The sequence below is a fragment of the Lontra canadensis genome, unplaced genomic scaffold (genome assembly GCF_010015895.1).
Source record: "Lontra canadensis isolate GAN:19392208 unplaced genomic scaffold, GSC_riverotter_1.0 scaffold202, whole genome shotgun sequence".
NCBI classification, from domain to species: Eukaryota; Metazoa; Chordata; class Mammalia; order Carnivora; family Mustelidae; genus Lontra; species Lontra canadensis.
In genome coordinates this window covers 739,338-764,528 of record NW_022631196.1, presented here as the reverse complement: position 1 = coordinate 764,528, position 25,191 = coordinate 739,338, and the positions used below count along the sequence as shown (strand labels likewise).

The following is a 25,191-nucleotide window of genomic DNA, read 5'->3' as shown; positions in this document are numbered from 1 at the left end:
CCACGACAGGCCCTGCACAGGGGAACCCTCCTCTTTCTACTCAGCCTAGGGGCTTGGGTGAGCCTAAACGACCCCCCAGACCCTGACTGTGCAGTTCATTTGAGCCAGTCAGCACATCCCATTCCCTGGCGTTGGTGCTAAGTTCAAGGCTCAGCACACGACTTCATTCAAGCCAATGAGAGTGGCGGCCGGGGCTTGCCCGTGAGCTACAGATGTTCAGACTCTCTCCTGTGAGTTCTGGAGCTTTGACAGCTATTTTGCCACCAAGATCTGGAAGCTGCTGGGGGCGGGGCTGTCGCAGGCTGGGGTAAAGGAGACAGAGAGCAGTCTGCTATTCAGGGACACAAACTGATCTCCTGGATCAAATGGCACCTGAACCTGAATGCTTTAAATACTTTGCAGTGACACGAGCCAATACGATCTCCCAATGCTTTAAGTTGGTTTGGGTTGGATTTCCTGTCACTTGAAACCAAAGGAGTCTTGGCTCCTAAAAGACCACAGCCTCCCTTCCAGACACTCCCTGTGCCTTTCCACTTCTACTCTGCTCAGCCAGCCTCCTGCCTGCTTGACAGTCATGCCAACTCCTTCCCATCTTTGTTCTCTTCCACTGATCTCATTCGAATCCAGACCAGGCACACCATGCACGCCCTAGGGTGCCGAGCCCCACTCTGGCTTGGCTCTTCTGGAAGTGTCTGGTGTGAAGTGGAGAAGGCAGGCCCTGGACACAGAAGAAGCACTCTGCAGTGGGCACCGAGAACGCAGTGCTCCCCCTGCCCAGCTGTCCGCTTGCCATTTGCCAAGGGATCTGGAATTCCACCATTGGGTCTTTCCCATAAGGCTTTTCTTGTTTGCTTCAAGGAGAAGTGATTGTACCCGAGTGTAGTCATGATAGTCCAGAAGTCTTCAGCGGGTTTGTGTGGATTTAGAGAAGCCTGCCAATCCTTCTGTACCGACCCCCCCCCCCGTCCCCTCCTTGGGTGCCTTCTCCTTCAGATCTAGAGCCAAATGTCTCTTTCCCTATTACCCGCACTCAAGCCCCAGCGTCCAGCCAACTATTAGCTTAACTCAGTACAGACGTCTGATGGCTGATGAAGGAAAGTGAGGCCTGGGAGCCCTCACTGTTGCACAGGCTTCATGCTACAGCAATGGCATGTACATGCTACATGCTACAGAGCTAACCTTGACCCACCATTCCCTCTGCTCTCTCTGCACCCCCCCCCCACACTGCAAGGACTCCTGGCCTTCTTTTCATTCCTTTTTTTCATGTTTTTAATATTTATTTATTTATTTGTGAAAGAGACAGAGAAAGAGAGCATGGGCAGGGAGGAGAGAGAGAAGCAATCTTCCCGCTGAGCCGGGAGCCTGACGCAGGGCTTGATCCCAGGACCCCCGGGATCATGACCTAAGCCGAAGGCAGACACTTAACACCTAAGCCACCCAGTCTCCTCGGGCCTCGTGTTCAGTGTATAGAGTGCTGCTGGAGTGTCTGAGCTCCAGCTCAATGCTCCCACCTGAGTGCGGGCCCCTCCACAGCCAGCCAGGGAGTGTGAGGGCATCCGGACATGTGGGGCGGCAAACGGGCTACTCAGCAGGCGACTATAAGGGCAGAATGGAACTGAGCTGAGCAGTCACCCCCATGACACCCCAGTGTCCCTGGGCTGGCCTTGGCTCAGCTTTAGAGTGATCCCCGGAGCACACAGTCTCTCCCCCGCTGCCGCCACAGTACTCACAGCAAGCAAACAAACACCCCCCCCCCCCCCCGCCGGCAAAGCACTTGCGACTGGGCAGACAATGTGTCGTCCGGAACCTGGAAAGTCGGCCCCGTGTCTCTTCTTGCAGAGAAGAGGCCACACTCACCCTGGCAGGAAGCCCGAGGCCGCCTGAGCCTGGCCTCCCCGGGATCCTGGTCATGTTACTGTTTGTCACCCATCCCGCGGTCCCCACCTCCCCGCGCCCTTTGCTGAGACCACCTCCCTGCCCCCTGCCCTGCCACAGCTGCCGGGGCTGCCGGCCTTGCTCCTGCGGGAGCCCGCGGGAGGGAGCCCTGCCCTTGCGTGCCCTTCGCACAGGCTGGGCAGGCCCTCGGTGGCAGGGGACAGACGGAGCAGGCTCCGCAGCGCCTGTCATCTCCCTCCAGAAACCCAGCTGGCCAGGCACCGGCACACGCAACCTCTGATCTACGAAACTGCTCGTCCCCCCCGCTGCATCCCCCGGACACCACGGGCCCCAATACCCAGCAGTGACAGAGAGCAGCAGTGCACGGATCCACTCACTCCTCCATTTAACCCACCGCGAAAGAGCCCCTGGTCCGATTTCTGCCTCCCCTTTAGCCATAAACTCACAGTGAGAGCCGCCCCATGACACGTTACATCCCTGAAGCCTGCCCCGAGGGCTGGGTTGCCCAGGAGACTTCGTTTTTCTTTAACTTTCTTATTATGAAATATACAGAATAGTCCTGGGCACCCGGGTGGCTCAGTCCTTACGTGTCTGCCTTCGGCTCAGGTCGTGGTCCCAGGGTCCTGGGATCGAGCTCCGCATCAGGCTCCCTGCTCAGTGGGGAGCCCTGCTTCTCCCTCTCCCACTCCCCCTGCTTGTGTTCCCCCGCTCTCTCTCAAATAAATAAGCAAAATCTTTAAAAAAATAAAGAAGTATACAGAATAGTCCTCATAAATCGTAAGCAGTTGGGTTGCAGAGATAAATGAATGTGTGGACGGAATGGGGGATGGATAGATGTTGGGGTGGACAGATGTGTGTTGGGACATATGGAGGGGTGGATAGACGGAGAGTCGGATGGATGTGTGGGTGGATGGACGGATGATGTGTGGAGGAGTGGACGGAGAGATGGACAGATGTGTACGTGGATGGGTGTGTGGGTGTCCCCTCCGTGTTAGCTACTATGAGGACGGTGGAGATGAGCCTGCACTGGTCTCTTCTAGAAGGGAACATGTCTTGGCCTGATTCCAAAACTGAGAGCAGAGAGTGCAATAAGGGTTCCTCAAAGAATATAGTCTTGCAAGAAGGTCTCTGAATTGAGAGAGGAGAGAGGAAAAAAAAAAAAATTAGGATCCATCATAACATTGGGTGGTACCTGGTAAATTTTAACTCAGGCCTTTAGGTTTGTCAGATGTTCTTAGTCCTTTCTAAAGAAAATAACAGGGGCGCCTGGGTGGCTCAGTTGTTGGGCATCTGCCTTCGGTTCAGGTCATGACCCCAGGGTCCTGGAATGGAGCCCTGCTCAGCAGGACGCCTGCCTCTCCCTCTCCTACTCCCCCTGCTTGTGTTCCGTCTCTCACTATGTCTCTCTCTGTCAAATAAATAAAAATCTTAAAAAAACACAAAAAAACCTAAAAAACTAACAGTCTTAATGAGGAGAAAGATGACCCTATCTGGGGATCTTTCTGAACTTTCCTGAGACTTGAATCAATTTTAAACCTCCAGAATCGACGTACCCCATCTTCTGGGGGTTTTCTGCAGAGCCCTGCATCCTCCAAATCTTAAACTTTCCAGGAGTATCTCAGGAAAGAAGTAAAATAAAAGTAGTTTAAGAGGGCCTTCCAGACCGTAGTCCCAGTCGCAGGTGTCCCCGGATCGCCTGCCTGATGCCCTTTGCCAGGGAGCTCTCTGTCATAAACCACCTTCAGGTTTTTGCCATGTTTTTGTACCCCTGCTAATATTTTTTTAATTAATTCACTATTTTTTACTTTAATGCATTTAAAAGGAAACTATATCATTACCCTAAATGGAAATTTGTATCACTTGCTCTAAATTAAAGGTAATTATAAAAATAAATAAAATGAGAACAATGTTATTAAATTCTGGCTGATTCTGCTGCCTGCCGCAGGCGCTGGCCTGAGGCCTGCTCTCTCTTACAGAGGAAGGCTAACAAAGGCACAGGGCGCTACACACACACACACACACACACACACATACACACACACCCCAACGGGCTTCCTCCTGGAGAGCTGAGACACACCACATGGTTGTCTCCACTCTGTGACCCAGGTAATTTTTACATGGGGGTCCTCGCACCACCCACAGGAGCCGGCTTCTTCGCGGTCAGAACAGCCCCTCCTTTACCGGCGAGGACCTTCAGATCACTGTGGGTAAAGATCTCCTTAACAAGTTCTGAACAAATAGGAATTAATGGACCTTTCCACCCCATTATAGGAAAGCCTTAATTTGAAAATAGACCTACTCCTCCCTTTTCTGCCTCTTGGGTCCTCCCCCTACCTGTCTCTGACCTTTATCCCCATCCAAAGCCTGTAAGATGCTGTTTGGGTCAGAAGCTTGCTTCGTTTTTCAGGGAGGACCGGGTACCCTTGCCCCTCCAAGCCCTTGTGGCTGGATGGGTGGCTGCCCTTCCTCGAGGACCTCAGTACCTGAGGAGTCAATGATGAGAGGCCTCTGCTTGCCTTGACGTTCATAGGAGAGAAGACTCCCATCTGGGGCAAAACACTGATTCAGGTTGCAAGCGAAGGAAAAACAGTGAAATCCACCAAAAACCAAACACGTATAACCAGCACATTTGCATTAAGCTCAGTCAAGTTCTCCCTACATCCAGAGCCTGGCCCCAACGGGTCAGCCATAGAGTTCTCTCCGAAACATAAAGCCTTGGAAAACAGCACAGCCATTCTGAGCCTGGGTCCTGAAAATCCACCTTGTTTTTCTTTTTCAAGAGAGGAACCTTTCAAATATCGGTGAAATCTGTGTAAGAACAACTAAATAGACGGGATTTAGCTTCACAACGAACCGTACCTTCTCCTCAAAGAGTGCAAATGAGAATTTAGGATGTTTTTAAGGAAGATTTTGTTTTTCCTGCTATTGCCTGAGCTGGTGCTTCTGACGCTGGAGATTATCGGTGCAGCAGCCGGGCTTGTTGTAATTAACACACAAGTAGCAGCTCTACTTCCTGGTAATATATTTTCCTAAGACTTTGATGATGCTCAGAGATTTTGAATCCCACGCTGCAGACTTTGAAGAAACTGCATTGGATAGAGATACCTTAGACAAAATTGGAAATAACTCAAGTTTAATATGCCTCCCCGGGAGCCTCATGGAAGAACGGGTTAAGGATATTACAGAACACCGTGGATAGGGGTGCAGGAAAGTTGGCCTTGCGGGGCCATGCCAAGGCGCTCGAGCGGTGATTGGACCTTCTTCTTGGGGGTGTTTTGGCCCGTGAGTGTCTTCTTTCGTCTCAAACATAAATGACTTCCTTAAAGGATTTAATTAATTCTTAAATGTGCACAGAACCCATGAGCACAAACATTAACTTGTTAAAAGCATTAAGCCACATTCTGTTCTCAGCCACTCGAAAGCAGTTCCCCGTGACATCCCTGGGAGTGTCACGTGCAGGCCGGGTCCCGCAGATGCCCAGCACCCTTGGTGCCCAACTCCTGCAAGCACCAGACCGTGACTCATCTTGGGGCTGGCATCCCCAGCTGGCCTCTGCTCCAGTCCCCAGAAGTGCCTGCTGGAGAACTCTGTCCCTGCTCTGCTCCGCTCTCTTTCCTCTTCACTGAGCTCCCTGGGTCGCTGATGGCTTCTCCGTGCCTGGCAAGGACACCGAGGAGCAGGGACACGTCGGGAGTCCTACTTGGATGGGGCGAGCTGTGGTGAGCGGGACCTCACGCGGAAGCCTCCCCAGATGTGAGCACACTAGGGGAGGAAACTCGCTGCCTCTTCTCGGACGCAGGCCAACCAGTGCCTTCTCCTCGATGCCCCTGCCCACCTCCTGCCTGTCCCCACGCTGCTGGATCATTGACATCACCAGCTCCCTTCTTGTTCACTGCCCAAGTGTACTTTATGCGCCATGTCTTGGATGCAATCTGATTTAAAACAGCAGAAATGACGTTTATCGCCTGTAAAGTAGGCACATGTGCACATGCGTGTGCTTAAGGACAGTATCCGCTGCCGGAACAGGTAAGGAACATCCTGACACGGGGCATTGGAAGGGCATAAACTGGTACTATTTCCCTGAAATCAGCTTGGCATCGTATATCAAGTCTCAAAAATACGTATGACCTATGAGTGGGTTTTCCAGCCCTCTCACAAACCTAGAACACGACCAGGATGAAGACAGAACGCTACTTACAGTAACAAAAGACAGAACTGACCTAAATGTCCGCGCGTGCGCACAGGGGCGGGTAAATCAATGCTCTACAGAGGCTCGGCATTCAGACCAGGCTTTCGAAAGATAGTTCAGAAGAGGGGAAGATGCTCATAATATAATTTTAAGTGAAACATAAAACTATAATTACAGTCTAATTCCAATTCTGAAACAAAAAAAAAAAAAGAGAGAGAGAGAGAGAGAAGACAATGTGAGAAAATATAACAAAATGTTAATAAACTTATCTTTGAGGGGGGGTGGAATAGAACACCTTCTGAACACTATTAGTGTATTTTCCAAATTATTTCACGGGCATGCCTTGTTTCTCTAAGAAAAAAGAAAAGAAAACTTGTCTTTGAAAAGAAAACTAAAGTTAAAGAAAACCCACCTCCACGTAGCAGGGATCAATTTTCAACACTTTTTTTTTTTTTTTAATTGGGTAACTAGCAGGGCGCCTGGGTAGCTCAGTCAGTTGTGTCTGACTCTTGATTTCAGCTCCGGTCATGATCTCAGGGTGGTGGGATCAAGCCCCACCTTGGGCTCCACGTTCCGCATGGAGTCTGCTTCAGATTCTTTCCCTCTGCCCCTCTCCTCCCCAAATAAGGAAATAATTTTTTAAATTAGGTAACAAAAAAGTTTGGATTGGGATGAAATAAATAAGATTCTAAACGAATGAGCTTGAGAATGATGAAATGTTTTAATTGAGTAATGTTCATTAAAATGTGATTCCCAGCAAGTGGCACTTACGGGATGACTGAATGAAGGAGTCAGGACCTACCGAGTTGGTCCACTGTCACCGAAAGCCATTCCCACCTGAGCCCGCCTGACAGCTTCAGAGGAGCCGCCCATGTCTTGTCTTTGCCAATCCCCTTGGCTCCGTGCCTAGGCTACAGTAGATGTTCCAAAGCATCATGGACCTGGACAAATCCAGGTGTTTTCTCATGAGGAAATGGACACAAACCCAAGGTAGCTTCTCTCCTGGGATATTTAGATTTTTACAACAAACCCTGCAAGACTAAATAGTTCCCTTAAGTTCAACAATCATTTACTGCCTACCGTTTAGATTCAATGGAGTAAAGGCCATTAAGTTAATTTCTTCTCATCTACACTCTACTCCCAGCTCTGGGAGAATAATGAAGGAGCGTAACCTGGCTAAGGCTGCCGTCTCCAGAGGGAGAGAAGGCTCTACATGGTGAGTAGACTGGGGATGGTGTCCTCGCTACAGGAATGCTTCATGGATGTGTGAAGGTATGGCAATTAGTCACCCTTAGGCCAGAGAACCAAATCCATGAGATCATTTTGACAGATTGTTTAAAAAAAAAAGTCTTTAACAAAATTGAATGTTCATTTCTGACTTTTAAAAAAATACCTAGTGATATAAGGACAAGATCATCAAAATTTCTATTTCAGAACAACCCAAAATGAAAACACAGAGACAAACCAAGAAACAGACACTTAACTATAGAGAACAAACTGGTAGTCCCCAGAGGGGAGGAGAGAGGGGGAGGGATGGAAGAAACAGGTGAAGGGGATTGTCTTGATGAGCTCTGAGTCATGTATAGGGTTGTTGAATCACTACATTGTACACCTGGAACAAATAGGACACTGGATGTTAACTATACTTAAAATAATTTTTATTTTTTGGGGGGCGCCTTGGTGGCTCAGTGGGTTAAAGCCTCTGTCTTCGGCTCAGGTCATGATCCCAGGGTTCTGGGATCGAGCCCCGCATCCGGCTCTCTGCTCAGCAGGGAGCCTGCTTCCCCCTCTATCTCTGCCTGCCTTTCTGCCTACTTGTGATCTCTGTCAAATAAATAAATAAGATCTTTAAAAAATAATTATTATTTTTATTTCTATTTTTTATTAAAAAATTATTTATTTTTTATTAAAATAAAAGGCTTAATAAAAAAATGGCTGGTGGTAAAATACTAGGGGTGTTTTCATCAAAATTAAAAACAAAATAAAGGTGTCAAGATACTGTCACTACAATTCGAAATATTGGTACAGAAGTTCCAGCCAATGCGATGACCAAAGAAAATCAAATAAGAACCACAAATATTGGAAATAAGAAAATATTATCATTACTTTCTTATGATGTATTTAATCACCTGAATAAATCCCACTGACTCTTAAAACCCAGAAAGCCAAAGTTTAAATAAAAGCAGCAGTGATTGATTGTATCCGGGCAGCAAACAAGGCCATGTCTACTCTCCTTCTCTGCCACCCAACACCTGGGAAATGACACAAAAGTTTTTTTTTGTTGTTGTTGTTTTTTTTTCCCATGCAGGATAATTCCCTAATGGCATTAAAAAACAAGAAGGGGGCACCAGCATGCCAGAAATTTTGAGGTATTTCCAGAAGATAGAAAATAGACTGGATCAGATAAATAGGAGTAGACCAAAAACACAGCTTCGAATATACTCCAGAGAAACAACTTGGAAGAAATGAGATGATCCAGAGAAACTCGACTCAGAATAAAAATATGGTGGCAGAAGAGAACCTCATCCCCAAAGCCAGGCCCCAAATACAATCCTGCAAGGGCATGAAACTCCTGACTTGAACAGTGTCCTAGAATGAGAACAGGGCCCTGAAATGAAGCAGAGAAGAGCTGAAAGTACTTTCTGAGAGAGTGGAGAACAAAATGGAAGGGCAGCCTTGGTAAAGAGTCAGGGACTCCAGTCTCCCACTGCCAGAGGGAAGGCCTGCTCTTTTGTTCTCTTGCCCTTGTGGTGGAGATTGGGGGAGGGGCAGGTGAGTCCAGCCTGCCTACCCTCCTGCCTGCCTCACCCATCACACACATTGAAAATTGGAGTCTGACTGTCCTAGAGCGCAACTCAGTGAGGAGTCACAAACATGGCGGAAGCCCATGGCATAACACAACTACAGAGGCAAGGAGGAAGACCAGTCAGCTCCCCTCACTCATGACTGAAAACCTACATTAAAAATGTGAGGGAAGCTAATAACACACATAAAAAAGAAGAACCAAGATGAAACAAAAAGAAACAAAAGTAATTTAGAAATGGGACAATTTAATTAAAAATTCTAACTAGTATCTTTAGAAAGAATGAAGAGAATATTGTTCCCCTAAAAGGGAAATGACTACATGGAGACAGAGCAATCAGAGAAGAAGGAGGAGGAGGAGGAGGGGAAGGGGAAAGGGGAAGAAGAAGAGGAAGAAGAAGAAAAAGAATGTTAAAAAGAAAGAGAAAGAAGAAAGAAATGAAAAGAGAGAAGAAAAAAGAAACAGCTTGCCCACAAAGGAGTCAGAATGGGTTTGTTGTAGGACTTCTCATCAACACTGGATGTTTCAAAACAATCAAGGAATATATTGTCACAGGGCTGACAGAAGTTATTTTGAACCTAGACTCCTATACATAGCATCAAGGGCAAGGTTTTATTTATTTATTTAGTTTACAATTTCTTTATTTGAGAGAGTGCAAGTGGGAGAGAGTGGGAAAGTGTGGAAGTGGGGGGAAGGGCAGAGGAAGAGAATTTCCAGGAGACTCCCCACTGAGCTCAGAGAGCCCACGCGGGAGAGTTATCTCATGACCCTGAGATCATGACCTGAGCCAAAATCAAAAGTCAGACGTTTAACCAACTGAGTCACCCAGGCAAAGTGCAAGACTTTTTAAAAACCACATATTTTCAGACATGAAAGGAGTCAGACTCTCTCCCTGAAAGATTTACCCTAACAGAGGAAACAAGATTTTAAAATAGGGGTGAACAAAACGTCAGTTAAAATTTATATTTAAATCTAAATAATGCATAGTGCATAATGTTAAGAAAAAGTCTGGAATGAAAATCACGGATCATTTTAACCTAAAAAGAAGAGGAAAGGGGGTGGACTGGGGTGAGATGACAGATAAGATAAAAAGTGAAAGCATGTTCAGATTCTTGTTTTGTTGAAGGGAGGAAATGGATCCTGAGTGTCTATGTGCATTCATACACACACACACAAGCACGCACATGTGCACACACACAAATTTAAATGTATATGTTAGAAATTAAAGGTTACCACTATATGACTAGATGCCAGGTATATAATTTCTAAATTTAAAAAAAGAGATAACTTAATTCATACAATAAAAGAGTAAAGAATAAACAAAACTTGATATAACATGGTAAAGAGACAACATAAAATAGCAGGAATAAAACCAAACATGTCAGTAAACTTAATAAACATTAATGGCTTAAAATCATGTCTAAAAGAGAGAGAATATCAGATATTTGATTAGGCTAAATATATGTACACAATCCCCCAGTTTTATACTATTTTTGTGAGAGTCAGTTTACACATGAAGGCTGAAGATACAGAGATGGAAAAGACAATGTTAGCAAAACAAAAGTAGGTATTACGATATTAGTATCAGAAAAAATACAATCTAAGGCAAAAATATTAAATAAGTAAGAGGCATTTTTATATCCATAAAAAGGCCACAATCTACTAAAAAAATGCAAGAAACCAGCATAGTCACGAGCTTCAGTGAATTTCATAACAAAGCTTAAGATATATAATAATGCAAAACCCAAGATAATGTAAAACGCAAAATTGAAAAATCCATCAGGAAACTATTACATCTTACCTCAAATAATCACAGGAAAAGGAGATTCTGAAAATAAATTTTAAAATAAGAATACAGTGACAGAACTCCATATTTAACAAAAATTCGAAATCTTCCCACAAACCCATGCAACGATTCAGAAATGTCACATGTTGTAGGCCACACATGCAAAAATAAATTCCAAAACACAGAAGTCATATTACACACATGTTCAAATTAAAAGTAAAGTGAGAGAAGACATAATTGTCAGGAAAGGGCCAAAATAGTACTCCAAAGAAACTTTATAACCCGAAATGTAATGATTAGAAAGTGAATAGGCCTGAAAACAAATGAACAAAGCCTCCAATTCAGGAAGCTGGGGAGAGACATAAAAATAAACCTAAAGAAAGTAGAAGGAAGGGATTAATAAAAATAATAGCAGAAGGGAACCTGGGTGGTTCAGTCAGTTAAGTGTCTGACTCTTGATTTCGGGTCAGGTCATAATCTCAGGATCCTAGGATTGAGCTCTTTGTCAGTCTCTGAGCTCAATGTGGAGTCTGCACGAGATTCTCTCTCTCCCTTTCCCTCTGCCCCTCCCCCTCACTCCTGCTCTCTCTCCCTTTCTAAAATAAATAAAACTAAAGAAATTAAATAAATAACATCAGAAACTAATTACATAGAACACCCTCCTCCTCTAAACTTCTGAGAAAAAAAAAAAAAAAAGGACACAGAGAAGCTGGCTCTTTGAAAAGACCAAAAAAGAATAAATAAATAAACTGGGCAATATGGATAAGAACAGAGAAAATGCAAACAGTATTAGGATTGAAGAAGGGGAAACAATTTCAGGTACAAAGGAGACTTGAAAATTAGAATGGAACATGGAATGACTTCATACTATTGAACTTAAAAATCTATATCAAAATGAATAACTATCTAGAAAAAAGGATCAGATATGACTCAATGAAAAGTTAAATAAAATAGTAACTGTAGCAGAAATTTAAAAGATAATAAACAGTTACATTAAAAAAAAGTCCCAGTCAGTTTTATGCTCATAGTTTACAAGACCTTCAAAGGAATAGATTATCTCTGTGTTTATAAACTGTCCCAGAGCACAGAAAACCCCTCAGATTCTCTGGGACTGGGATAGTGGTAGTATGAACAGCACAGTGGAAAACAGAGGGAGAGGAGGAGGAAGAGAAGCAGGAGGAGCAGACCTCCGACTTAATCGGGCACTCAGTGACATGGAGGAAGGGGGGATAGTGGGAGATGGGCAAGGAGGGGATGGAAGAAGAGGAAGAGGAAAAGAAAGAGCAGGAGGAAAAAGAAGGGGAGGGAGGACCTGGGGGAGTTGGGAGGAGCAATAGATATCACTATTACTATTACTACTACTCCTAATAGTAATACTACTAGTAGTAATAATTACTACTACTACTACTACTACTAGAGCTACTACCTACAGAAGCTACAAGACACTATTATTTATTAAAATCAATGTAAATATCTGAAATAAGCTATTAGTAAAATGATCCTTGCAGTATATTAACCATTCATGAAAGAACAACTAGAGTTTACTCCAATAATTCAAGAATCATTCAACAATAGGAAATCTGAAAATTCACTATAGTAGTATCTTCCAAGAGAATAACCATATTATATCAACAGTATCCCAAAAGCACATGATAAAACTCAGCATTTTTTTCCTAATTTACAAAAATGTAAATGGCCTTCATCACACATTATGTTTGATGTCAAAATATCAAAAGCATTTCTGTCAAAGCTAGCAACAAGAACTCTGTCCTGGAAGGTTTAGCCAAAGCAAACAATGTGATTTTTAAAAAAGAAAAAGAAAACATGAGATATAATTATTGGCAAGGAACAGACAAAACTTCCATGAATAGCAGCGAGAACTGACTATACATAAAAAATTCCAAGAATAAAATGTAAAACTGTTGGTACTAATAAATGTGCAGTAAGAGATTAAAAATCAATATACTGAAAATGATTTTCTTATACACTAAAAAAATTATAAATTATCAGAGGAAATTTTAAATATCCAGAAGTAAATATAATAAGAAATATTATGAATAATGAATATGAATATGAAATAAAAGACAAAAACTTTATAGAAGGGCATAAAATAAAACCTGAAAAAAATGAAGAGGCATACCATGTTCATAGATGGACAGATGATTCTGTAAATTAATCTATAAATCCAAGTCAACTTGCCAGTGAGATCAAATTTAGCAAGGAAACTCTAAAATTTATCTGAAAAAATGTGATAGTTGTCAAATAAGTTTTGCAAAAGGAGAATAAAAAGATAGCATGCACACTATCAAATCAAAATATAGTCAAATAATAGGACTGAAATAGTGGGCAGTGCACAAAAGTAGACAAATAAGTCAAAAGGCCAGAGAGAACCACCAAAGAGACACATGGTTTCAACAGAGATGATTCAAATACACAGTGAAATAAAAGATGGGCCAGTAAATGTATTGGGACAATAGGTCATCATTTAGAAAAATACTTCACGCAAATTTTTTCACACAAAAATGTTTTAAAATTAAGAGGCCATTGCAGGGGTCGCCTGGGTGGCGCAGTGGGTTAAGCCTTGCCTTCGGCTCAGGTCATGATCTCAGGGTCCTGGGATCGAGCCCCACATCAGGCTCTCTGCTCAGCAGGGAACCTGCTTCCCCCTCTCTCTCTGCCTGCCTCTCTGCCTACTTGTGATCTCTCTCTCTCTCTCTCTCTCTCTGTGTCAAATAAATAAATAAAATCTAAAAATTTTAAAAAAAGAAAAAGAGGCCATTGGGGCACTTACTTGGGTGGCTCAGTCAGTTGAGGTCTGACTCTTGGTTTCTGCTCAGGACATGATTTCAAGGGTCATAGAATTGAGCCCCACTCAGCAGGGAGTCTGTTTGAAGATTCTCTCCCTCTGCCCTTCCCCCTGCTCTTTCTCTCTATTCTCTCTCTCTCTCTCCCTTCCTCCCTCTCTCTCAAAAAATGAATAAATAAATCTAAACCACAACAACAACAACAACAAAAAACCACCCTACCAGATTATTGATGAAAAGATAGGAGATTTTTTTTCATAGTCCTTAGAAGATTCCAATACCATTAATCAAAAGATAGAAAAGTTTTTGAAGTTTTTCTGCCACAAAAAAATATGGACATTAACGTATAAAGACCTCTTTCACGTCATGGGGGCATGAAACAAATTATAGGGCAAAATGTGCAAAAATATGAAGAGGACATTTAAGGAGGAAGTCATGTAAATGGAAAGTATACCTTTGTGAAAATGCTAAGGAAAATGTACATAAAATTAAAATACTTTCAGTGTCTTAGATTGCCAAAAACTATATCTTTACTTCCACACTTCTGGCAAAGGTGTGAGAGAGTGGCCACTCTCACACACTATCTGTGGATATGTAAACTAGTACCCCGTTTAAAAAAAAAACAAAAACACAAAACCTCCATCTTCCCTATCTTGGCTATTGTACATAATACTGCAATAAACATGGAAGTGCATATATCTTTTCAGATTACTGTTTTATTTTTCTTTGGGTGGCTACAGTTATTGTGGTGAGCCCTGAACAGTGTACAGAATTGTCAAATCACTATGTTTACACCTGAAACTAACCTAACATTGCATGTCAACCGTACTTCAATAATAAAAACTAAAAAAAAAAAAAATAAATTAATGTTAAAAATCAAATAAGCACAATGAGGAGAAAAAACATTTCAGCAATAGCCATGACAATTTCAAACGTGTATACCCTCCAACCTAACAGTGCTACTTACAGGTATCTGTATCCTAGAAATATACAGGTATGTTCCAGAATATTTACTGCAACATTTTTCTAACTAGAGGAAGTGTGGGCATGTTACAATCATTCACCAGCTGGGAAAGACTGAAATAAGTTATGCTATATTCATGTCACAGTATTTTGTTAAGGTGCAAGAGAATTAAATAATTTTTTATATTCTTAAATGTACAAAGGCTACTAGCAAATCAGCACATACAAGATTTCCCTGTATTTGTGAAAAACAAAAACAAAAACAAAAAAACAAACCAAAACAAAACCACACACACTCCTATATCCTTATGCATTTACATATATATAGATAGAGATACACCAATGTGCTGAAAATCCTTACCTCTTTGGAAGGCACTAGAGTTGGGGTGGAGGTGGGAAGATAAATACAACTTTCACTCTTCATTCTCTATTTTTCTGACGTGACTTTCAAGACTTGTTTTATTTATATAAAAAATAGTTCTCCTATGTATTCTGTGTATCAGCTGGAAAGTACAACTTTAAAATCTCTTTCATAAGCTTTGTGCAGGGGCAGTATTGTACCCAATGAGGTTTATCTGAGGCACGATTATTGCTAATTAAAATCTCTTTCATAATAGCAAACTATGAATATGTATATATGTGTGTAATGTATGTATACAAAAATTTGCCCTGATAATATATATCAAAATACAGGCTTGATGGATTAAATATTTATACTTAAAAATAAGACCATAAATACATAAGAAGGTGAATTTAGGAGTATATTAATACAATAATGGGGTAAGAAATTATTTTCAAAACATGACACCAAAGACAGCAAAGGAATAGATTAAAAGATTTGATCACGTAAATCCCTTTATCTCATTAAAAAACGCCATGTACAGGGACGCCTGGGTGGCTCAGTTGGTTGGGCCACTGCCTTCGGCTCGGGTCATGATCCCGGAGTCCTGGGATCGAGTCCCGCATCGGGCTCCTTGCTCAGTGGGGGGCCTGCTTCTCTCTCTGCCTATGCCTGCTGCTCTGCCTGCTTGTGTTCTCTCTCTCTCTGACAAATAAATAAATAAAATCTTTAAAAAAAAAAAAAAAAAAAAAAAAAAAAAAAAAAAAAAAAAAAAAAAACAAAAAAAAAAAAAAAAAAAAAAAAAAAAAAAAAAAAAAAAAAAAAAAACGCCATGTACAAAATTAACAGGCAAGTGAAAAACTTGGAAGAAATAATTACAAGATATGTACAAGACAAAGAGTTAATATCTTTGATGTATGAAGAGACCCTACAATTCAAAAGAAAAATTCAAATACTCAAAAAGACACCACACAGAGGGCATAAACTAGCAACTCACCAAAGAACTATAGACATTCCATTCAAGATATATAGAGAGATAGAAAGAGAAAAGATAGAGATCGAGAACCATATAAAATACAGATATACATCTCTGTTAAGCTCAAGAAATGAAAAGCAAAATGAGACACTTTTCCATATCAAATTGATATCACTTTGCTAAATAATACTCAGTATTGGTAGAATATAAGGAAAGGGGCACGGGTATCACTTGTGCGTGTTGGGGAAGTAATAATGTGACATGATAAGCCCGAAGGATGGGGCAACTGGGCAAAAAACTCGTGAATGTGCACCTTCCTTTAACCCGCAATGCCACATCTAGCAACTAAACCAAAAGAAATAATTAAGAACGTGTACAAAGATTTCGCTAAAATGATGTCCATCCAAGTTAACAGAAGTGTAACTAGATGGCCCTCTTCCTTGCCTGCGGCCATGGGCTGGGGTAAATGGGGTGGGGAGACAGGGATCCCAGTGGAGAAAGTGAGGCCGGATGTTAACTCCATTAGGAAAGAGAGCTCTGTGCGATGAGGAGGTCCTGAGACACCATTTCGGCAGAATAAGGTCTACGAGGAATGCCAGCAGGGGATGTCTCCCGGGGAGTCCTGCTGTGGGCTGTTGATAGGAAGTAAACTCTCCAAATTCAAGACCTCTTGTCTTTTTATTCATGCATTCATTCATGCTTCCGTTCAATGAGTATTTAATGAACAACTACACTATGCAGACACCATTCTAGATGACAGGGATGGATACACAGAGTGTTACAGATGGATGGATGGATGGACGGACGGACGGATGGATGGGCTGAAAAGTAACGAATAACAGAAAAAAATAAAAGCAGACTGCAACTCAGGAGTGAGACCTCCTGATGACCTTCCCCCTTTTCCTTCCACAGCCCCCACCAGCATCCCTCTCAGCTGCTGAAAGCAGCGGAGGGGTGAGCAGTTCCCAGCTCACATCAGAGGTCAAGAAGATTCTGACGGCCTTAGAATGGGTGACTTTTTAGTTCCAGGAAAAGGGGCCACAGCCTAGGAAAGGATTACGGAGGAAGCACTGGAGGGAATGAATGAAAAGGACGAAGGTGTGATGGGATGAAGGTGGAAGGGAGCAGAAAACAGGGAGGATGGGCGCACTTTGAACTGGATCCCATGCATTCGTCAAAAATGACACAGGAGGATGTGTGACGCCCATAGGGGACCCCCCCAAAAGCTGGGGCAGTGCCTGAAGAGGCCAATTATACTAGATTTTCACCCTTTTCTGGATGTCTGGATGGTCTGGATTCAGTCACTGGAAATCTGGATGAAGAACCGTGGAACTTCCCCTAGACATCTGTGCACATAGGTTCACGTGCACACAGACAAGGGCCCACGCATGAGTGAAAGGACACATTTGTGCTGTCCCCACCTCCGACCCACGCATGCACCTGAGACACCTTCAGGAGTGGTAAGGAGTTTGCCAAGGCAGACATTCGCGGTGCCTACTAGTTCTGAGGAAACAATGCCACTGATTCCAAGACAGTCACTTCCCTTCCCAGAAAGAGAACTCTGGTCACCTTCTATGAGCCAAAGACAACGAGCCTCGTCCCCACATCAGAAGAGAGAGAGAGGAGCAAGCAAACACACACACACACACACACACACACACACACACACACACACACATCTAAATAGGCACCCCCAGGACTCAACTGAATAAAAAAATCATAGTAGAGTTCTACAATTGTTTTGCACTCATCAAAAAGGATACAGAAGAATACATTAAATTAAGCCCTTGATTATAAAATGGCATGTGAAGTACAATCCCACTTTATATACAACAACAACAACAACAAAGGAAAACAAATGCGTAAAATCGTCTGGAAGGATACACAGCAAAGACCCAACGTTGGTGATCACTAAGGGATGTCTCTTTCCTTCTAGCTGCTCCTCTCTGTTTTCTGAGTTTTCAAAATAAGCCTGTCTGTAATGACAGACGAATTAGTCAAATGTAAGTATATAAAAGTGAGAAGAAAGAAAACACTCTCTTGTAGGTTCTTTGGCATCCAGAGCCCCATAGAATCCATCTGCTGGTCACATGGGACAGGTTAGGACAGGAAGGAGTGGATGGAGATGTCAGCTGGCTCTCTCCTATCCAGACACCTGCTGCGGGCTAGGCTAGCAAGCAAAGGGACAGTCACAAGAGAAGCCACAACCTTGGCCAATACCAGATCCTTTCTCTTACAGGCGAGGCAGGTCTGACGTGCTGGAGCCATAGGGCTTGCCAAAGACCCTCATTCTTCTTCATCGACCTCCCCTTGGCTTGCAGATCTCTCTCGATTGTTCGAAAAGTGTATGTTTTTTCAAAAGTTATCATCATGAGGAACTTTCTCGTGGTAGTGATTTATGGGGAAACAGCAAGATGCGGTCCCTGGTTTAAATGAGCACATTCATGACAGAACCCAAATTCGCTGGAGGCAGTCATGGAGTCATGGAGTCATGGGGTCACGGCAATGACATTTACCAAGGGTCATTGTGTCGGTCGTTAGGCTGGACTGGGCTGGGTACATTGTTCAATCCTTTAAAGAAATACTGGCCGTCTGGTTTCTCAGGGTGGGAACAGCTATGAAATGGACTCCAACCTCTGCCAGATCACCCAAGCTTCCTCAATGCTCAGAGCTAAAAATATGCATTTCCTATCTCAGGTTTTTATGGCCCTGCAAATGATCCTTCCCCAAAAAGCAGAGCCTTCCTCCATCACTCTGATGTCTCCTGGCCCAGAGCAAAGGGGTGCGGATTTCAGAGGAAACCCCATGCCAGAGGCCATCCCGGTCCCAGCAGCCCAGGGATGACTAGTGCCCCTGGTACCTGTTGGACATTTCTGGATCCCAGACTAGGTGAAACTCTCCTGCCTCCCTCTCCCTCCTTAGGCTGCTTCTCTCCCAGCATTCACCACATTTTATCAGTCATTGCCTTTCCTAGACACCCGCATGAGGTTAAAATCCCTCTGCTAGATGTGTTTGTAGCCCTCTTGTGTGCCCAGCACATCACACACATTTCTCCAGCAGACAATGTGTAGTAACTCCTGACTCGGACGGAGATTCTCCAGGAATCTGCTGGAAGTCCTGCCTCTTAGACGGAGGGTATCCTCACATTCTCCAGTTTCCAATAGGCAGGAAGCCTGGGCGGGAACACGTGGGACGCACCTTCTGACGAGGCTGGTTCCGAACATCTGACTTCCAGACGAGATGACTGTATCCAGAGGACGAAGACACAGCAGTGGCTCCGTGTCCTTCGAGAATCTTTCTGGAAGGCACTGGTCTGTGAGCTCACGACCCTGTCCAGCCTGAGGTCAGGAGCTGGTCTAGGGATTCCTGTAGTTGCTTTCAGTGCCTCACCCTTCAGAGTCCACATGCTAGAAAACCTCCAACTTCGGGGAGTGGTGCAGAGGATGACAGTAAGAGGGACAGTAGCAAGGGCGACCAGCAACCCTCCACGTGCACTTCCTATTGTGCTGATCCCCTTCACCTGGTTCCCACAGCAATTCCGTAAAAACAGTTTTACCATCACCAAGCCCATAATTGAGGAAATAGGCATGGAGAGCTTAAATCACTTGCCCAAAGTCAGCCACTGATAAACGGAATTGCTGGAACTTTCTCCGTGTGCTGTGCGTGCCTCTATCCGCTAAGCCCACACTACCTCCAGTAGCCTTCAGTGAACACAGATGAAATTCCTGGGACGTTGGAACAGGGGAAGCCGGTGGCTTCTGCCAGTCCACCACAAGGAGCTTGTCTGCAGGTTTCCTCGGGGAGACTGGGCTCCCCTGAACAGACTGGAGGAGGGCAGGGCGGCTTCTTGAGGGCCCGGACCCAGGTTTGTGTGCATGGTAAGCTGCATAAACAAGGCAGCGCTGACCCAAAGGCCATTCATTCTCCGCGCCATTTGTCTTTGCAGGACTGGCAGCGAGGAACACGGGTAAGAACAAACAGTACATTGTGGTAAGGAGATTTGAGATGAAGAAGAGAGAAAGAGAGAAAGAAAGGGACGGAGGAAGGAAGGAAGGAAGGAAGGAAGGAAGGAAGGAAGGAAGGACAGTCAAACCCTGGGACAGTGGAAGGAAAAGCTAAAAGGATTCAGTTGCCTGAATTCACCCTTAAATTCCCATGAATTCTGCAGCCAAGTGGAGATTCCATGTACGCTGAGCAGCAGATGTTCGATGAGAGCCTACTAGGTGACCATCCTGTCCCCGGAGGCACCAGCAGGCTCCCATCACAGGCCTGGCGCCGCCCCTTGCAGGCAGGAGAGCAGCAGGAGCCAGGCACAATCAGAGAGCAGCTGGACCCACAACCAGGAGAAGGGCCGCCAACTCAGCAGCAGCCCGGGCTGGGGGAGAGAGCGAGGAGTCTCCCCTCAGGGCTGCAACTTCGAATCAGGCATGCATTTCCCAGACTTCAAGGGAGTGGACGACAACTCCCTTGAAGTTACACGCGCCGACCTGGGACCAGCCCAAGAGCCGGGTCCTCAGCTGCAAGCAGAGGGAAGCACGTCTCCCTCCCGGACCTGGCTGAAGAGGGTCTCGATGACCCGAATGTCGTAACCCTAAGCGTTTCCTCTCTGCTTGAGAAACAGGAAAAATAGAGAAACACATTCTTGCTCAGCCTTTGACCTTTGGCTCTCACTTTCCTTCTTGCGGCATTTTTTTGGGAAAGAGTCTGGGTTTTCAAAGGGCTCCCTTGTCTTCGCTGCACATTTTCATGAAATGACGTCAAGAGGAGACTTCTAAAAAATATAGTGATGCCGGAAAACGCGGGCCCCCTGAATGAGCCCGGCTGTTTGTCTATAATCACTCCAACGTCTGAAATGCCCAGATCACATATGCTTCAGAGGCTGGGACTGACAATATGTTCTTGATGCCGTTTTAAGCAACGGCCAACGAGCATCTCATAGTGCAGCTTGACAGTGGAGGTGGGCTCCCACCCGCCAAGGACCCCTTCCCCTCCTTTCTGCCCGAGAACGCGCACGGAGCTGTCGGCATTCTTGCCAGAGGCTGGAGGATGGCAACACCGAATGTAAACATTTATTCCTCGACTACAAGGAGAAGTCTGCCGTGTCAGGCCTGGGGTTTGGGACTTACAATAAAGCCTTTGTCTGTGCAAACAGCAAAGGGGTGAGCGCTCCCCTCCAACCCAATCTGCGGGAGGGCAGGTCAGTTTAAATCAAATTGTTAAACCTTTTTTTTTTTTAAGGAATTTTTTTAACGTTCAAAAATTAAAAAGCACACACATGCACGCACACACACATGCACGCGCACATATCTTTTAATAGTGAGGAGAACCAGTGAGATAATAAGACGTGGTATGCTTTGAGGAAAGGCAGTTTGAGAACTGCATCTTGAACATCCCTGATGGTTTGTGTGTTTTTTGTAACACAGGAACCTGCCAAGGGTTCCATGTGAGAAGGGGGCATAAGAGATGCCTGGGACAGTGAGAACAGGTTGTTCCAAATGATCAGAGACCTCACACACTTTAAGGATGAGCACGGCTTCCTCCCGAAAGGGTAAAACGAGATACTCTTCTAGCCATCGTGAGACTGCCTTAGAAGTATTATGCTGTTACAGATTTCAAAAGGTTAGCTTCAATGAACCTGACATCAGTATAACCCAAAATAACCCATTCAAGAGAAAAGTAAGAAATAATTGCTGTTTTCTCTTTTTTTCCCCCTCCGCTATATTGCTATAATGATTTTGCATAACAGATTGAACAAAGCGCTGTTGTGACAGGTGGTGGAATTCAGCTAGTAAGCACCGAGACAGGGTTCAATTTAGTTTGTGAATCCTTTAATTGTTGTGCGGCTAATTAAAGAAGGTTCTTTACACTCGCAAGTGTTTACCGTTGCTAGTATGCATACATGAAAAATTAAATTGTGCCTTCAAGGGCTGAGAACTATAGAAAAATCATAGCTGAGGCTGCAACATGCTTACCAGCTCAAAATAGCTGCTTTTCACAATTGGAATTTGTAAAACTTTTTGCTAAGCAAATATAGAGCTAATTAGAAGTGTTCGTTGGACCAATTAACATTTAAATAAATAAGCCATATTGCACATTTCACAGTCTTTATTTAATGATGCTTCTAACTCTTTGGAAAGATTCTCTTAAGTACAAATAAGTTGTCATAAAAATGAAAGATAAAAATAACCCCATAACAGTATATGCTATTTTTTTCCTTTTGCCTTGAAGTCCCTTCCGAAAACTCTGTACCTATTATTGAAGAAGAAAAGAAAAAAAGCCCACACACCTACCACCCACAAATCCAGATCTTCCTTTCATCTCCTCTAGTTACCTTTCCCTTCTTTGAATAGAAACAGAAAAACATATTTTATTACTATTTAAATTGTTATGATAATTCTGTTTACTTACGGTTTTTACCCCATGATAGAAAAATCTGTTTTAGAAAATCCCACTTTAATCTGAGAACATGCGTAAGCAAGAAAAGGAAGGGAAGGGAGGGCAAAAACAGCAGTGTCTGGGGCGCGCAGGGGAGAAACTGGCTGGGGAATCCCTTACTGGTGCTCTTTTGCCGAACAAACCCTAGAGAGGGCGCCACGCCCACTCCTGGGGCCATGCCCACCCCCAGGTCACGCCCACTCCCGTGGCCACGCCCATTATTGCCCCCAACATGGACCCTAGTCCCTCTTTCTTACTCTCAAAGATCAAGACGCATATGTCAGTGGAAGAGAATACACAAACCACAAGCAGCCCCTACATTTTGCATTTTTTACAAAGATGTACAAGTAATTTGATGAAGGAAGGATAGTTTTTTCGACAAAGGCGCTGAGTGAAAAAGAAGTGCCTCTACCTAAACTTCACATCTTACACAAAAATTAACTTGAAATGCATCGCAGATTTCAAGGTAAAACATAAGACTATAAAACTTTTCGAAGATAACACAGGAAAAAAGTCATCAGGACCCCAGCAAATAGCTCTCAGGCACCCAAAGCACCACCCATAAAAGGTAAAATCAATGAATTGGATCTCATCAAAATAAAAAATTTTGCTCTGCAGAAGACCCTTTCGGAAGATGAAAAGACAAGCCACAGACCAGGAGAAAATATTTGCAAACAACGTGCCTGACATAGGACTAAATCTAATATATACAAAGAACTCTCAAACCTGACAGTAAAAAGACAAAAACATCATTTAAAAAATGGGCCAAAGACACGATTGAATATTTCACCAAAAAGGATATAAAGGATGTTCATATAAACGCATGGAAAGATGTTCAAAAAAGTGAAAGAGATACTCACTAGAATTGGGGAAAAACAAATTAAAACCACAGTGGTCCACCATGACCCACCTGCCAGGCCAGTTAAAAATCAGAAATAGTGAGAATACCCCGTGTTGACCAGATTCCAAAGAAACCCGTCCTCTCCTACATCGCTGAGCCTGAGAGAAAATGGGTACAGACACTCTTGAAGCTTGGTAGCTTCTTACAAACCTTGGTAGCTTCTTACAAAAGCAAAACAGACACCATATGACCCAGTAACCGCACTTCTGAGCATTTATCTTATGGAAACGAAAACCTAGTTTCACGCAAAAACTTGTACACTTGCCTGTTCACAGCAGCATGATCTGTGATGGCTGAAAGCTGGCAAGAACCCCAGAGCTTCACGAGAGGTGAACGTCAAGCAAACCGTGGTCCATCCACGCAGGGGCCCAGGAGGGTGACACAGCATGTGGGGACATGCTGTCACGTGGATGGATCTCAAAGGTGGTATGCTGAGTGAAAAAGCCAAGGCCAGAAGATCATATAACGCATGATTCCGTTTATCTCACATTTTCAAATTGACAAAGTCATACGGATGGGAGTATAGATTCGTGATCGCCAGGGGCTAGAATAATGGGGCCGGGAGGGAGTAAAAGCAAAGAGGGGCAGCTTGAGGGACGTCTTTGTGGTTGAGAGAAGAGTTCTGTATCTCAACTGCGGTGGTACTTAGGGAATCCACAGATGTGATCAGATAACACGGAACTATGCGGACGCCATAGCAACGTCAATTTCCTGGTTTTGCTATTACACTTGACCCCGGAACAAGGCAGGGGTTAAGGGCGCGACCCCACTCCTCACACAGTTGAAAAACTGTAGATAATTTCTGATTCACCGAAAACTTAACTACAGATCACCTACTATGGAATGAAAGCCATGCCAAGTCGATTAACACATATTTTGTATATTATATGTAGTATATGCTGTATTCTTACAATAAAGTGAGCTAGAGAAAAGAAAATGTTAAGAAAATCATAGAATAAAAAAATACATTTACAGCACTGTAGTTAGCCCTCCAAAAATCTGCAGATCCGTGGACCTGTGTAGTTCACACCCACATTGTTCAAAGGGCAACGGCATGTGACAGTTACATAGGATATAAGGAAGGGGGGGAACTGGGTCACGGGTCCGTGGGACCTCCCGGTACTGTCTTTGCAACTTCCTGTTAATCTGTAATTAGTTCAAACTTTTAAGAGTTAGAAAGAAAAGGAAGAAATGAAATGTGGAAATCATGAGCTATTTTCTGTGTTGTGCTTTCTAATATCCTAGACCTGGTCTCTTTCGTAAGCTCTTAACTCCATGTTAAGAGCCAATACTCTCCTCTCTCCACTGGAGGATTCTTCTCTCTGGCATCCACGTATTTCAAAGCACAGGTTACCCTCTTGTAAGAACGAGAGTCTTCCCAGATCCCCTTCTCCACGTGCTCATACCTGATAATCACCAGGAGGTCTCACTGTTGAGTTCAGCTCCTAACAGTGAAGCCAAATTACCATTTAAATAAATGAGACAGATCCGTGAAGAATACACAGGACCCAAATGCTCAAGGGCAGGATGGAAATGACAACATAAAACAAAGAACCGAAAGCTGCTTTTTCTTTTAAACTTTTTGTCTTGAGACAGTTGTAGATTCACAGGCGCTTATCCAATTTTGAGGGATCCGGCATACTCTTCACCTGTCAATGGTAACACTGTATATAACCACAGTACATTATCGAGCAGTAACTGACATTGACACAATCCATGAGCTTTGTTCACAGTTCACCAGGTTTATACGTGTGTGTGTGTGTGTGTGTGTGTGTGTGTGTGTTTTTAGTCCTGTGCAGTTTTACCATGTGTTGTTTTGTTTGGAAAAATAGACAAGAGAAGAGGCTAGCTGGAGAGCCCCAAGCCAGCGAGGGTTCTTTGCAGCGAAACGCTCCATTTATGGTGCAAAGTGTGGGTTTGGACACTGTGTGCATGATGTGTTTGTGAGCCTTGAGATTTAGGATGCAAACTCAGGGACAGGGACCCTCCCTCTTACCCCTGAGTCACAAACCCTGGTGTCCTTTCAGTCTCTGTAATCCAAGCCCTCAAGTCACACGTTCCAACAGGTTTTTGACCTTAGGGCCCTGAGAAAGCCAAC

General features: G+C 43.9%; 1 protein-coding gene and 1 pseudogene across 6 annotated transcripts in view; one reads left to right on the top strand and one right to left on the bottom strand.

Annotated features, from left to right (window-relative positions):
- Positions 1–25,191, bottom strand: part of ZNF536 (zinc finger protein 536) — a 419,891-nt gene that overhangs the window by 244,382 nt on the left and 150,318 nt on the right. The window lies entirely within an intron of this gene.
- On the top strand, positions 14,977–15,108 carry LOC116861662 (annotated as a pseudogene).